The 14,327-nt window shown below is 36.2% G+C and overlaps 1 non-coding gene across 1 annotated transcript; it reads right to left on the reverse strand.

Moving 5' to 3' along the window:
- Positions 1-7,620: 7,620 nt before the first annotated feature.
- LOC131173510 (small nucleolar RNA R71) lies at positions 7,621-7,727 on the reverse strand. Its single transcript, XR_009143826.1, has one exon. It is a non-coding gene; the product is annotated as a small nucleolar RNA R71 (small nucleolar RNA).
- Between the last annotated feature and the right edge of the window lie 6,600 nt (positions 7,728-14,327).

Here is a 14,327-nt window from a genome sequence, read left to right on the forward strand (position 1 = left end):
TTTTTTTTTTTTTTTTTTTTTTTCTTGGGGTTTAGTTTGAGTGTGGGATTTGTTTGTTTATATAGGAAATGAGTTTTCTCTATCCCTCTCTTCCTATTGGTTAGAACACCTCACCCATATTCCAGTCTCACCTAAATTCCTTAATCCCAGTTGTTTAAGTTATCTGAACCTTAACACACTATGACTTCAAACCGTACCACACCTCTTCCTCACTCCCTATTGGTGCCAACCCCTTTCCCTCTCTTTCTATTGGTTGAAACACCTCATCCATATCTCAGTCTCACCCAAATTCTGCAATCTTAGTTGTTTAAGTTATCTGAACTTTATCACCCTAGGACTCCAAACCCTATCACACCTCTCTCCCAAAACCCTATAAATACCCCACTGATAAAAAAAAAAGGGAGAGGAGGAAAAAGAGAAAAAGAAAAAAAGGAGGAAAAAGGGGTGGAGTAGAAGAAAAAAAAAATAAAAGAGAGGAATAACCAAAATTCTTTTAGTTCTTCTTTTTTTTCTAGCGATATTTCTTAAAGGTTAGTTCTTTTATTTTCTTTTCAAGATCTATGCCATGTAATGTTTAATTCTATGTTCCTTATTTTTAATTTATTTTATATGTTCATATAGATCATGTAATCATGTTTAATTTGAGGGGATACACAACTCTGTACATGTTCAGTTTTCTATCTCTCGTATTTTTATTATTTTTGTTATTTTTTGAATCTTCAAGAAATTTGTAAAAATTATATTCGTATTCTACACGAAATTCTATTAATTTTAGACTCAAGAATCACTAAAAAAGCTTTAATATTTTGTAAGTTATGGCTGTTTGAAGTTAGGGTTCCTGTAAAATCCGATTTGCAGGATACTGGACTAGTAGAGCCTATATCTCCCTTGTTTCTTAATATTTTTGTGTAAATCTAGTGTCTAAAATTAATTTCAGAATCTTATGAATCTTTTCCAATTGGTTTTGCATTCATATCTGTTGTGGTTAATGAGTTATGAATTTTACAAAAAAGTAGTACGATTCTGTCACTTAGAAAAGTTACGATTTATGTAAACCATTCGGCTAGGGTTTTGTTTGATTTATAAATTTTATGATCTTGTATGATATGTAGGCTGTCTTCTGTAATTTTTTTTATGATTTTTAGGCATGTCTAACTATTTTTAAAAAATCGAATTTCTTGCTACCGTTAATCTGCCAGAATTTGAAAATTGTATATTTATGCATGTTCTTGTATTTTCTTGGATTTTAATTGATATTTGATCTATTTTTCTGTGTGTTTTTAATTCAAGAAGTGTTATGAAGTGTTTGGATCGTGTTATGAAGTGTTTGGATCATGTTAGAAGACTTAGACCATTAGGTAGTTGTAACTAATTAGGAATCTTAACCCTTTAGGAGACTAGAGTTAGAATCCAATGTAAATTGTTATTAATATTTTCTTTATTTCTTTTATTTTCTTTAGTTTCTTTTTTTTTTTATTACAAACAAAATTGGTAAGTAACCCTAAGGTAAGTACCAAAGAGGGCATTTGCGTGGAGCTTATATGGAGCTAAACGGGAGTAAGCCAGGGATATCATTGCCATACTAGAAGAGAAGACCCTTTTTTAAGGGTAGCTTGCCCCAATGGCAACAATATTTACCAACAGGTAAGTAGTTCTAGACTTCTCAAATAACCATTGGCATGAAATTGTAGTAATAATAGAACTTTTATTTGGTAAATTAAAATTAACTTTGTTTTTAATTTAACTGACTTTTGCATGTAATTAATTTAAATAAATACTTTGTAAATTAAAATTAATCTTGTTTGTAAATTAAACTAACATTGGCATGTAAAATAAATTTAATTTAATACTTGGTAATTGTAAAATAAATTTATATGTTAGAAATCTTTATTAGGTTGTGATTGTTTGGGCCTTATGTGATATTAGAATAAATTACACATGTACATAATTAACTTAGTTCAATTATTCTTAGGGTAACCTGGTGAAAATTAATTAATTAGGTTAAATAGAAACATAGGGTTATTTGAAATTAAATTTGTTTATAAATTAAATTCTCAATAATAAATTAATTTTAGTCATCTGGTAAATATCATTTAAATAATTAGCAACCCCATAGATAGGAATTACTTGTGTATAAAAATTGTGTGTAAACAACAATCCTTTTGTGAATTACTTGCGTGTGTAGGATTAGAATTGCATTTTTTAGGATGAAGTTTAATAAAGGAATGATAAACAAGACTTTTAGAAACATTAGTAGGGGACTAGCACTCGAATTAACGAGGTTAGACCAGGCATAAGGGGTGCCTAACACCTTCCCCTTACGTACCCACTATCCCGAACCTAGACATTGGGCTATGGTAATGACGGTTGTAGAAACTCTGCAATGAGTAAGTTGCCATCCATGACCCTCGAAAGAAACACTGAATATGTCCCGGTTATTACCCGGGTGGCGACTCCTGTCTATCTATGCCTTCGTGGCATAAATCCTTAGTACCGTGGTAGTGTTATGAGAAGACGGTACTTACTAGTGGTTTGATTCTATTAGGATTGTATGAAGTACATGTCTAGGAAATGCTGTCTAAGGAGGTGGTACTTAAGTAAGACCATTGTGACTCCACCATCTTTCCTAGGCATTATCTGGTGTATTTTATATAATTCTAATGGATGATATTTCGCCTCACACCCCCCTCCCCACAGTTTGGCGACTCCACTGGGGACTAAATGGATAGTTACTCCAATATGTTTCTATTAGTTTAATATTATTCCTCTATTAAACTTTTTGCATTACACTACACTATCACACGGATCACCCTTACCCTTTTAGCCCCGTTAGTACTAGCTAAGGAGACCATGGTTCTACTTGAGCTATGATGAATTGGTGAATGCTGGCACCCCATGCCTGTACCTTCGAGTATATAAAAGAGCCACAGCTCCGGCCGTTGTGCTTAATGGACAAGCTCTGGCATGGTTGACTCTTTTCCTACCCAATGAAGCCCATGAGCCATAGATTTCAACCCTAGGTCCCCCGTAGATTTTTGTTGTGCTGGATTTATAACCTTACTATTTAAACTATAAGTTCTAGTGGTAGTTGAGATGAACCTAGGCCAATGCATAAACCCAATGTGTGTATAGGCCCAAGTCCATTTCAAAACCCATGTTAAGCAAGAGGATGCTTACTTATGGTTAAACTTTAAGGATATAAATCCTTTATTTGTGAGGGAAGGATCATCCTGGACCACCCCCTGTTGGTGTGTCCAGTGTACCATAGCTTAGGATAGAATTTTTTCTTACCCTGCACGTGAGAGTTGAAGGTATAAGGGGGCGAAGATTTAGTTCTAGAGATTTTTTTTTTTTATTTTGATTCAGTCTTTGATCCGATTTTAGTTTAATTTATATGGTCTGGTTTTGGTTGTATTGGTACGGTTCGGTTTTGGTTTTGTAAAAGTAAAGGCAAAAAAAAAAGAAAAAAAAATGGTCCATTCATACATTGCATTCATGTACATAGCATACTTAGGTTAACCCTTAAATCCTATTTTTTTAGCAAACATAGCCTCAAAACACACCAAAGAGACTTCCAATCAGGTCACTTGGGTTAGGAAAGGGAAGAGACTAGTAAGGATTTCACCTACACTACTTAAGATGGAAGAAACTAAGGCAATGCTTGATGAAATATTAAACGCCAAGATGTTTGAGTTGGAAGAGAAAATTGTGGTCAACTTTAAAAAGAGGCCCCGAGATAGGCCAATTAAGTGGCATTAAAGTTATTGAGGTTCAAATTGTGTCTCTCACCCCAAGGAGATTTTTCTAATTCAGCCAACCCTCATCTGAAGTTTTGGAGCATCTCAAAGCTCAAGACCTCCTATAGCTCTTAGCACCCAGACCACTACCAAATCCACTCCCACCTAGCTATGATATCAACCAATGTTTTCGGTCCTACCAAGCCCACAGTCATGACACCGACTGATGCTTTCAACTTAAGCATGATATCTAAGACCTAATTGATGCCAAAAGGATAAATTGACCTAGAAAATAACCCAAAAGCCCCATGCCTAGCCAAAATTTCCACCTACATCAGGTCTCTACATGATCTCCATCACCCCAAATAACCCTAACAGAATTATTAACTTTATCCAACCCATCCAAAAGCCCAATGAACTTATCCAACCCATCCAAAAGCCCTGTGAACCTATCCAACCCATCCAAAAGCCCAATAAACCTCAGTCTATAATGGTTGTTAACATTTGTGATAATTCTAGCGATAATAAGGGTCCTTTAGATGTTTGGACCAATTTTGATGAGGAGGTAGTTGCATTACAACTAGATGGTTTAATTCCACTAGTGTCTGATTTTCAAGTTGTTGGGATCTATAAAAACTAGATGGATCTAAAAGTGGCTACTATGAAGAAAGGGATGAAGTTTTTTCTTAGCACAGGCCTAGGAGAAAGTATAAATGATCTGGTGACTTTTCTTGAGATGATGGGGCAGATCACGAGTCATGGTTTGGGCTATGAGCCAACAGAAGAGGAAGAAGAGCCAAAGCCTCCTAAGTTCTTGAAAGAGGGGGCAATTACCTTGACATATGATTAGGGGTTACCACATGTGAAAGAATTAGAGCAGAAAATCAGCACCATTGATCTAAAGACTGCATAGAAGCTAAGAACCTAAAGTTACACTCCTAAGTTTGAGTTTGTCTTTTGTAATGCTCACAGTAGTGATACTGATGTTTCCATTTCTGATGTACTTGATGAAGATTTCGAGGCAAAAATTACTAATATGACTAGTCCTTTTGCTTACTTATTTGATGTTTATTCTAATAGGCATATGCATGGCATTCATAATCATTTAGAATCAGTTTCTATTAATGCATCAAAATCGATCTCTATTAATTTGGGTACACCAAATAATCCTAAAGACATTAAGTTAGCTGAAGATTTAACCTAAGAAGAAAGAGATAAATTTATAGCCTTGTTAACAAAGTACCAAGAAGCACATGCCTCGAGCTTAAAATTAGATGGTCGATTCCCAAGCCAAGCTAGTCTCCCCATAGGAAAAGAATGATCAAAAGGTGACTTAGCTAGTTATCCCAATGAGGAGTAAAATTTCATACTATGAAGGATTAATAGTAGCGCATGTGGACCTAGAGGGAGAAGGAAAATGACATTAAGACATAAAGAGGTCTCTGGAAGTGAGAGAATACTCGCAATAAGCCTACAAAAGAGATAGATTAGCCACTCAACTTACTTTAGCTGGGGGACAATTAATGCATACATCTTGCATAGTCATTTAGGTTTAATTTCATAGCCATTTTACTTGATTATTAATTACTTTTAGCTAATTTCATTAGTCATTTAGATAGTTTTTCATAATTGCCACTTTTTGGATTAATTTGTAATTTTTACTTTAATTTGTAGAAAAAATGGTGTTTTTGAAGGACTAAAAAGAAATTTTGTCATTGAGGAGTAATTTCTACAGCCAAAGATGTCAAAAACAAGTTTCAAAGTTGAAATATGCATTGGCCAAATTGCGCATAACTTGCCGCATAAGTTATGCAGTTCTGCATAAGGAGAAGAACCTGTCCCAAGCACTTGCCGAAATCTGCATAAGTTGCCGCATAACTTATGCAGATTCGTGCCTCCCTTATGCAACCTCACAGAATTGTGCATAACCTATGCAGTCTTGCACCTTGCTCATACAGTTTCGCACAAGAGAGCCAAAATCAGCCGAAAACTGCATAAAGGACTGCATAACTTATGCAGTCCACTTATGCAGTCCCACAAAGACTTCATTGATGAGCTGGCAGAAGATTCCCTCAGAAAATCACACCTCAAACACACCATTTTAGGGCTCCATGTCAGAAAAAAATGATAAATAGCCCTTTATCCCATTTTAGAAAGGGGGGGAAGAAAGAGAGGAAGAAAAGGAAAAGGAGAGGGCAGCAGCTGAAGAGTCAAAATCGTCTCCCACACTATTTCTAACCAGATTTGGAGATTTCTTTCCTTTCTTGCATATTTTCTACCTTTCTAGTATTGGGTTTCTTAGTTCTTAGCTTAGATTAAAGTTTTATTTATATATTAACTCAGAATATCTTGTAAATATTATAGATAGTGAGTAGTTTTCTTTGATTTTGGAGTAAGGGATGTAATATTTGAGATATTTTGTGGATTTTGATTGGGTAATCCATATTTTGTGGTCTTAATGAGTTTTATCCATTTCTTGTGTGCTTAATGACATGCTTAGTGTAGGATCCCATTAAGTGATATTCTTAATCCATGGTTGAGGCACCGAAAGGATAAAGCCTTGTGATAGATAATCAAGAAATTAGACTTAATTAACTTAGATCTAGAAATAGACTAAGGATTAAGAGGATTTACAGATTAATTAAGGAACTTAATGGGTCTTAATTAATTCTAACTCCACGAAAGTAGGATTAGATTGATTAAGGCACTCTTTGTCCCACTCGAAAGGGTATTCAAAGGATTTAAGAATTAATCTCCTTAAAACCCGTAAGTTCCACAAGATTGGATAACCAATTTAAAAATCCCAAAATAGCTTGAATATGAAATCCCGAACTCCGGAATCGCCTTTTTATCATTGTTAATTTCTAATTGAATTTAATTACTTGCCAATTTAAATCTTGCCATATTTCAATTTGCTTATTTTAATTTGATGCAAATTTAGTTAAATCTCTACATTGTTGAATAGATTATTAATTTTACACACATAGAATTCATACTTCAATATCCATCAATTTATTGCTTTAATTTCAAAAATAGTTCAAATTAGTCAGAACTTTATATCAAAAATTCAATCATTAACACAACTCCTCGTGGGTACGATATCTTTTCTATATTACTTGTACGACCCGTGCACTTGCGGTTGGGCCACATCAAGTTTTTGGCGCCGTTGCCGAGGAGTTGTTTGTTTAAGATTGAATTCTTGATTATTTTAGTTGTTTATAGTTTTATCTTTGTTATCTTTTCATTTTGTGTTTGTTTGTTCTTTTTCAGGTACTTTTAATCTTTTATGAGAAGAGCTAGAAGCACAAGTGACACATCCTTATTGTTTAATCCTGAAATTGAGAAATTTTGTAAAGCCAACAAGAAAGAAACCAGAAAAAGAAAAGAAGCATTGAGAGAAATTGAATTAGAAGCAGACATGGCTGATGAAAGAATTAGAATTGGTGGAAATGCTGGAAATGATCGAAATAATGAAAATGTTGCCCAAGGTGAAGAAGTTGTAAATGCTAATGTGCCTAGGGGAAGTATGATAGATCATGCTTTTCCTCGTTTTGATGATTTGAGAGAGAGCATAGCAAGACCAAGAATTGATGCAAATAGTTACAAGATGGATTTTGGAGTTCTTCAAATGATTCAAAATTCCCAATTTGGGGGACATCCTTCTGAAAATCCACACACACATCTAAAGAAGTTTGCTATGATTTGTGATATGCAAAAACAACCTGGAGTGTCTGATGATGCAGCAAGATTGAAGCTATTCCCATTCTCTTTGAAAGATAGAGCATTGGATTGGCTTGATTCCTTACCTCACAACTCCATTACAAATTGGGAGCAACTCACTGATGCATTTCTTGAACAATATTTTCCACCTGGAAAAACTCAAGAATTGAGGAATCAAATGACAGCTTTTAGACCAAGAGAAGATGAAACTCTCTATGAATCATGGATGAGATGGAAGGAATTAGAGAGACAATGCCCACATCATGCCATTCCAAAATGGATGATAAATCAGAATTTTTACACCAATGTTACTCCTGCAATTAGAGGGATTATTGATGCTCAAACAGGAGGAGAATTTATTATGAAGCATGAAGATGAAGCTTATGAGCTATTGGAGAAAATTGCAAAGAATACTCATCTTTGGAGTAGTCCAAGAGGACCAGCTCCAACTCAAAAAAGGCAAACTGCTGGAATGTATGACCTTGATCCATTCAACATGATTAATGCAAAGTTTGATGCACTTACAAATGTTTTGGCTAAGAAGATGGAAGATTTAAGTATGTTGGTTAGTTCATCATCATCATCTAGAAGTTCACAACAAGTTGCTTATGCAGAGGGAACTACCAGCTGTGGAATAGACTATAGAGAGCAAGCTGCATATGTTGTTAATTATGGAAACAAACAAATGGGAAATTCTTACTCTCAAACTTATAATCCAACTTGGAGGAATCATCCCAACTTTTCATGGGGAAATCAGCAAAGTCAAGTTCCAAATCAGAATTTTAACCACAACAGCAACAAGGAATTCCATATCAGCAAAATAGGCAACCATTGCCTAATTTTCAGCAGAAAAATATGAATCCTCCACCAAAACAGCAAGAACAAAGTTCCACCACATAAGCTTTATTACAACAGATTCTTGCTAACCAAACTAAGCATGATGAAGAGATGAGAGAGATGAAAGCAAGGCTAGAACAGATGCAAACACATAACAGAATGTTGGAAAATCAGATTGCACAACAAGCATCTTCCTCAGGTACCAAGTCTTTTAGAAAACTTCCAAGTCAACTAGAAAACCCAAGAGAGCAGTGTCAAGCTATTACTTTAAGAAGTGGGAAAGTTATAAATAATGAGAAGAGTGAAAAAAAATGAGAAAAGTGAAAATAGTGAGAAGAGAGAAAATGAGAAAGAAACTGATGAGAGTGAAAAACAAGAAAGTGAGAAAGAAAGTGCAGAAAAATGTAAAGAGAAATTGAAGAGAAGGAAGAGAAGTATATACCTCCAGAGCCTTACAAACCACAACTTCCCTTTCCACAAAGATTTCAAAAAGCCAAGCTTGATAAGCAATTTGGAAAGTTCTTAGAGGTTTTGAAGAAGCTATACATAAATGTGCCTTTTATTGATGCTCTTTCACAAATGCCCTCTTATGCAAAATTCTTAAAAGAAATTCTCTCAAACAAGAGGAAACTTGAAGACCATGAGACTGTAGCTTTGACAGAAGAATGCAGTGCTATCCTCCAAAAGAAACTTCCTCCAAAGCTCAAGGATCCATGGAGTTTTTCAATTCCATGCCACATTGGGGAATCATATTCTACAAAAGCTTTATGTGATTTAGGGGCTAGTGTTAGCCTTATGCCCCTCTCCATTTATGAGAAGCTCAATATGGGAGATCTTAAGCCAACCCACATTTCTCTTCAGTTAGCTGACAGATTAATTAAGTATCCTGAAGGGATTTTGGAGAATGTGCCTCTGAAGGTTGGGAAGTTCTATATACCTGTTGACTTTGTCATCTTAGACATGAAAGAGGATTCTAATATCCCAATTATCTTGGGAAGGCCCTTTCTAGCTACAGCAGGAGCATTGATTGATGTTAAGGGAGAAAAATTGACTCTTAGAGTTGGTGAAGATCAATTGGTTTTCAATATTAATAACACTATGAAGAAGCATCATTCTGAAGCTGATACTTGTTTGAGAATTGATATCATTGATGAGCTGGTTGAAGAACACTTCAGAAAGAGATATCCGGAAGATCCACTTGAAAATTGCTTGGTTCATGGAGGAGGCATAGACTATGACAACCCTCATGTGGCTGCATATGCTCAACATTTAGAGGGAAGTCCACCATTCATTTCTGCTCCAGTTTTTCAACTCACACAAAAGGGAATAGTAGAATCTAAGCAACCATCATTCAAGGAAGAAGATGCACCTAAGGTAGAACTTAAGCAACTTCCTTCTCAGCTCAGGTATGAATTTCTTGGCACCAATAACACTTATCCAGTAATTGTAAATGCAAACTTGAGTACCTTAGAGGCTGATAAGTTGTTAAGAGTGTTGAGGCAATTTAGGAAAGTTTTAGGATATACCATAGATGACATTAAGGGAATAAGCCCACACTTTTGCATGCACAGAATTATTTTGAAAGAAAATTGTAAGCCATCTATTGAACATCAGAGGAAGTTGAACCCAAATATGAAAGAAGTTGTTAAAAAGGAAATTTTGAAGTTGCTTGATGCAGGGATCATATATCCTATCTCAGACAGTACTTGGGTGAGTCCAGTACATGTTGTCCCAAAAAAAGGTGGAATGACAGTTGTCAAAAATGAAAATAATGAATTAATTCCTACCAGAACAGTGACTAGTTGGCGAATGTGCATAGATTACAGAAAATTAAATATTGCCACTAGAAAAGATCATTTTCCACTTCCCTTCATTGATCAAATGTTAGAAAGATTGGCTAGGCATTCTTATTTTTGCTATTTAGATGGGTATTCAGGATTTTTTCAAATCCCTATCCATCCAAATGATCAAGAGAAAACCACTTTTACTTGTCCATATGGAACCTTCACTTATAGGAGGATGCCATTTGGGTTGTGTAATGCACCAGCCACTTTTCAAAGATGCATGATGGCAATCTTCTCAGATTTCATTGAAGATATAATGGAGGTTTTTATGGATGACTTTTCTGTTTATGGATCTTCATTTGACATATGTTTGGCTAACCTTTCTAAAGTTTTGCAGCGATGTGCAGATACTGACCTTGTGTTAAACTGGGAAAAGTATCATTTCATGGTCCAGGAAGGGATAGTGCTTGGACATTTGGTGTCTAACAGAGGAATAAAGGTTGATAAAGCCAAGGTTGAGGTGATAGAGAAGATGGCTCCTCCTACCAATGTCAAAGGAATTCGAAGTTTTCTAGGACATGCCGGGTTCTACAAACGCTTTATCAAGGATTTTTCTAAAATAGCCAAACATTTGTCTAATTTGTTAAGTCATGACATACCATTTGTATTTGACCAAGAGTGTTTGGATGCCTTTTGTAGGTTGAAGCAAGCTCTTATCACTGCACCAATCATTCAACCGCCAGATTGGAGCCTACCTTTTGAAATTATGTGTGATGCTAGCAACTATGCAATTGGAGCTGTTCTTGGTCAAAGAAAAGACAAAAGGGCTTATGCTATTTATTATGCTAGTAGAACATTGGATGAGGCTTAAACAAATTATGCAACAACTGAAAAGGAATTCTTAGCAATTGTCTTTGCATTGGAAAAGTTCAGACCTTACATTATTGATTCAAAGGTGGTTATATTTTCAGATCATGCTGCTATCAGGTATTTACTCCGTAAAAAGGAGGCTAAACCTAGGCTCATTAGGTGGATTCTGATGCTACAAGAGTTTGATTTGGAGATTAGAGATAAGAAGGGAGCTGAAAATGTAGTTGCGGATAATCTTAGTAGGTTGAAATTGGATGATGAAGAAATGGATGAAGTCCCTATTGATGAGTTTTTCTTGGATGAACAACTTTTCTCTCTTGTTGCTAAACTACCTTGGTATGCAGACTTGGTGAATTATTTATCTTGTGGAGTTTTACCTCTAGGAATGACATGGCAATAAAAGAAAAAGTTTTTGCATGAGGTAAAATTTTATAGATGGGATGATCCTTTACTCTTTAGGAGATGTTGTGATGGTTTAATAAGAAGATGTATTCCTGATGAGGAGACACAGAGTGTTATGCATCATTGCCATGCTTCTGATTATGGAGGACATTTTGGAATCTCTAAAATAGCTAGTAAAATTTTGCAGGCTGGTTTCTTTTGGCCAAATCTTTTTAAGGATGTGAGGAAATTTGTGTTAGAATGTGATAAATGTCAAAGGAGTGGAAATTTGTCAAAAAGAGATCAAATGCCCCTAAATGATATTCTTGAAATAGAACTATTCGATGTCTGGGGAATAGATTTTATGGGGCCATTTCCTCCTTCATATGGTAATAAATACATTCTAGTTGGAGTTGACTATGTGTCAAAGTGGGTGGAAGCTATTGCAACTCCAACTAATGATGCTAAAGTGGTAGTGAAATTCTTGAAAAAATTTATCTTGAGTAGATTTGGAGCTCCAAGGGCTGTAATTAGTGATGGGGGTTCATATTTTTGCAATAAACAATTTGAGAACTTAATGAGGAAGTATGGTATAGTGCACAAGATAGTTACCCCATACCATCCTCAAACTTCAGGAAAAGTTGAAATTTCTAACAGAGAACTCAAACATATCTTGGAGAAAACAGTGAGCAATTCCCAGAAAGATTGGTCTGTCAAACTAGATGATGCTTTATGGGCATATAGGACTGCTTACAAAACCCCTATAGGAACTACTCCCTTTAGGTTGGTGTATGGTAAGCCTTGTCATTTACCTGTGGAGCTAAAACATAGAGCATATTGGGCCATTCAGACCTTGAATTTTGATCTTAAGTAAGCTGGTGAGAAAAGGCTTTTGCAACTTAATGAGCTTGAAGAATTGAGGATGGATGCCTATGAAAGTGCCCGTATTTATAAAGAAAGAACTAAAGTTTGGCATGATAAGCATCTTAGGAAAAAGGAATTTAAAGAAGGTGATTCAGTTTTGTTGTTCAACTCAAAATTGAAATTGTTCCCTAGAAAACTTAAATCAAGGTGGACTGGTCCATATAGAGTTTCTAAGGTTTTCCCTTATGGAGCAATTGAAATTTGGAGTGAAAAATCTGGGAATTTTAAGGTCAATGGGCATAGATTAAAACATTACATAACTGGAGACCCAATAAAGGGAGCAAACTGTTACAAGCTCTCCAATCCCTCACCTCTTTTTAGTGAAATGCATGAAGAGTCCAGTTAAGGACTATAAATTAGCCCTCTTGGGAGGCATCCCAAGTTCTTTTATCTTGCTTTTGTTGATTTACTTTTATTTACATTGCTTTTGTTTTTATCTTAAATCTCCCCAAATTCAACTTTTGACATTGTTGAATCTTGTCCCTTGTAGATGTATTTCAATGGAGGAAGGTTAGTGAACTGCTAGGGAGTGACTCTTAATCTGATATTTTGTCCTTCAACTCTCTCAAGATTGATTTATTCTTACTGCATAACCTGTGCAGATTTGCTTCTTGGTTTATGCAGAAAAATGCAATTTTCAGCAAAGAAGGGTCTGCAGCACATGGCATATGTTTCTTTGTGAGGTTGGGTGTGTAACTTTTAAGTATTTGTGCTTATCATGTTAATATGATGGTAAGTGGGTCATTTTTGTAGTTTTGAGCTCATTTGGGTTGTGAGATTCAAGGTGGACATACTGCATTTTCTTGGCATAACTTGGGGAGTCCATTCTCATTTGTGGATAGATACAACTTTATGCAGATTTTATTGAGTCTTAATGTGCTAAATGTTGATTTGCAGAATTTGAATTGAAATGGCATGATTCACAAATGCCTCTTATGCAGAACTCACTTCTACAAGCTTGCATGATGCAATTTTGATGGATTTTGTATATATTGATGTGTTTTTGGTGACAATTTCTCATGATTTATGCTTCATAGAATTATATTTCTTCATTCTAGGGTATTTTTCACACTTGCAAATCATTTTCAATTTCAATCTCAATCTTATTGAATTGTGCATAAGTAACTGCATAACTTATGCAATCCTGCATAACCACAATTTTTGCCATTTTTCATCTCTGCTGCAATCTGCATAAGGGAGCGCATAGCTTATGCACTTCCGCATGACGACACTTTCTGGAAATTCAAAACCTGCCGAGACTTGCATAAGGGAGCGCATAGCTTATGCACTTCCGCATGACCACACTTTCTGGAAATCCAAAACCTGCCGAGACTTGCATAAGGGAGCACATAGCTTATGCACTTTCCGCATGACTAACTTTTCTGGAAATCCAAAACCTGCCAAGACTTGCATAAGGGAGTGCACGGCTTATGCACATTTGCATGACCACATTTTCTGCACTTCTTTTTCAGCCGAAACCTGCATAAGAGAGTGCATAACTTATGCACACTCATTCTCCCCTTATGCAGTTTTACACAAGTCCTGTGCAAATCAAAAAAATTTTCGGCACTTTCCCACCTCCCACTTCCCGTCTTTTCTGTTCACGCCTTTCCCCCCCACATCCATTTATCCCGGCATTACTCTTCCTCTTCTTCTCCACTCCTCTTTTCGCCGCCCTTTACCCTAACGCCGCTCTGCCTCTTTTACTTTCTCCATCACCTCTTCCATTTCCATCGTCGTAACCCCATGGAATCGCCTCCTCGTTCCCCTCAAACCTCCCCTTTCCAAGTCTCACCCTTGGCAATGCGGCCCCCCAACCCCGATTCGCCTCCACAACAAACCCCTCCACCACCTCCCATAGCCACCTATAAGAGGAAAATCCGGTCGAAATCTACCCGACCCATGGCTTCTGCACCACCTCTCACAAAACGCAAAGAACCACCTACCACTCCATTATCAGAGCCTCCACCCAAAAACCCCAAAACTTCAGCCTCCACACGACATGGGGTTGGCTTTCTACCTCTACCCCACAAGCCAAATCACCCTCTTCTAGCAAATAGCAAACTTCAGCAAC

Source organism: Hevea brasiliensis, chromosome 14 (genome assembly GCF_030052815.1).
Source record: "Hevea brasiliensis isolate MT/VB/25A 57/8 chromosome 14, ASM3005281v1, whole genome shotgun sequence".
Taxonomy (NCBI): domain Eukaryota; kingdom Viridiplantae; phylum Streptophyta; class Magnoliopsida; order Malpighiales; family Euphorbiaceae; genus Hevea; species Hevea brasiliensis.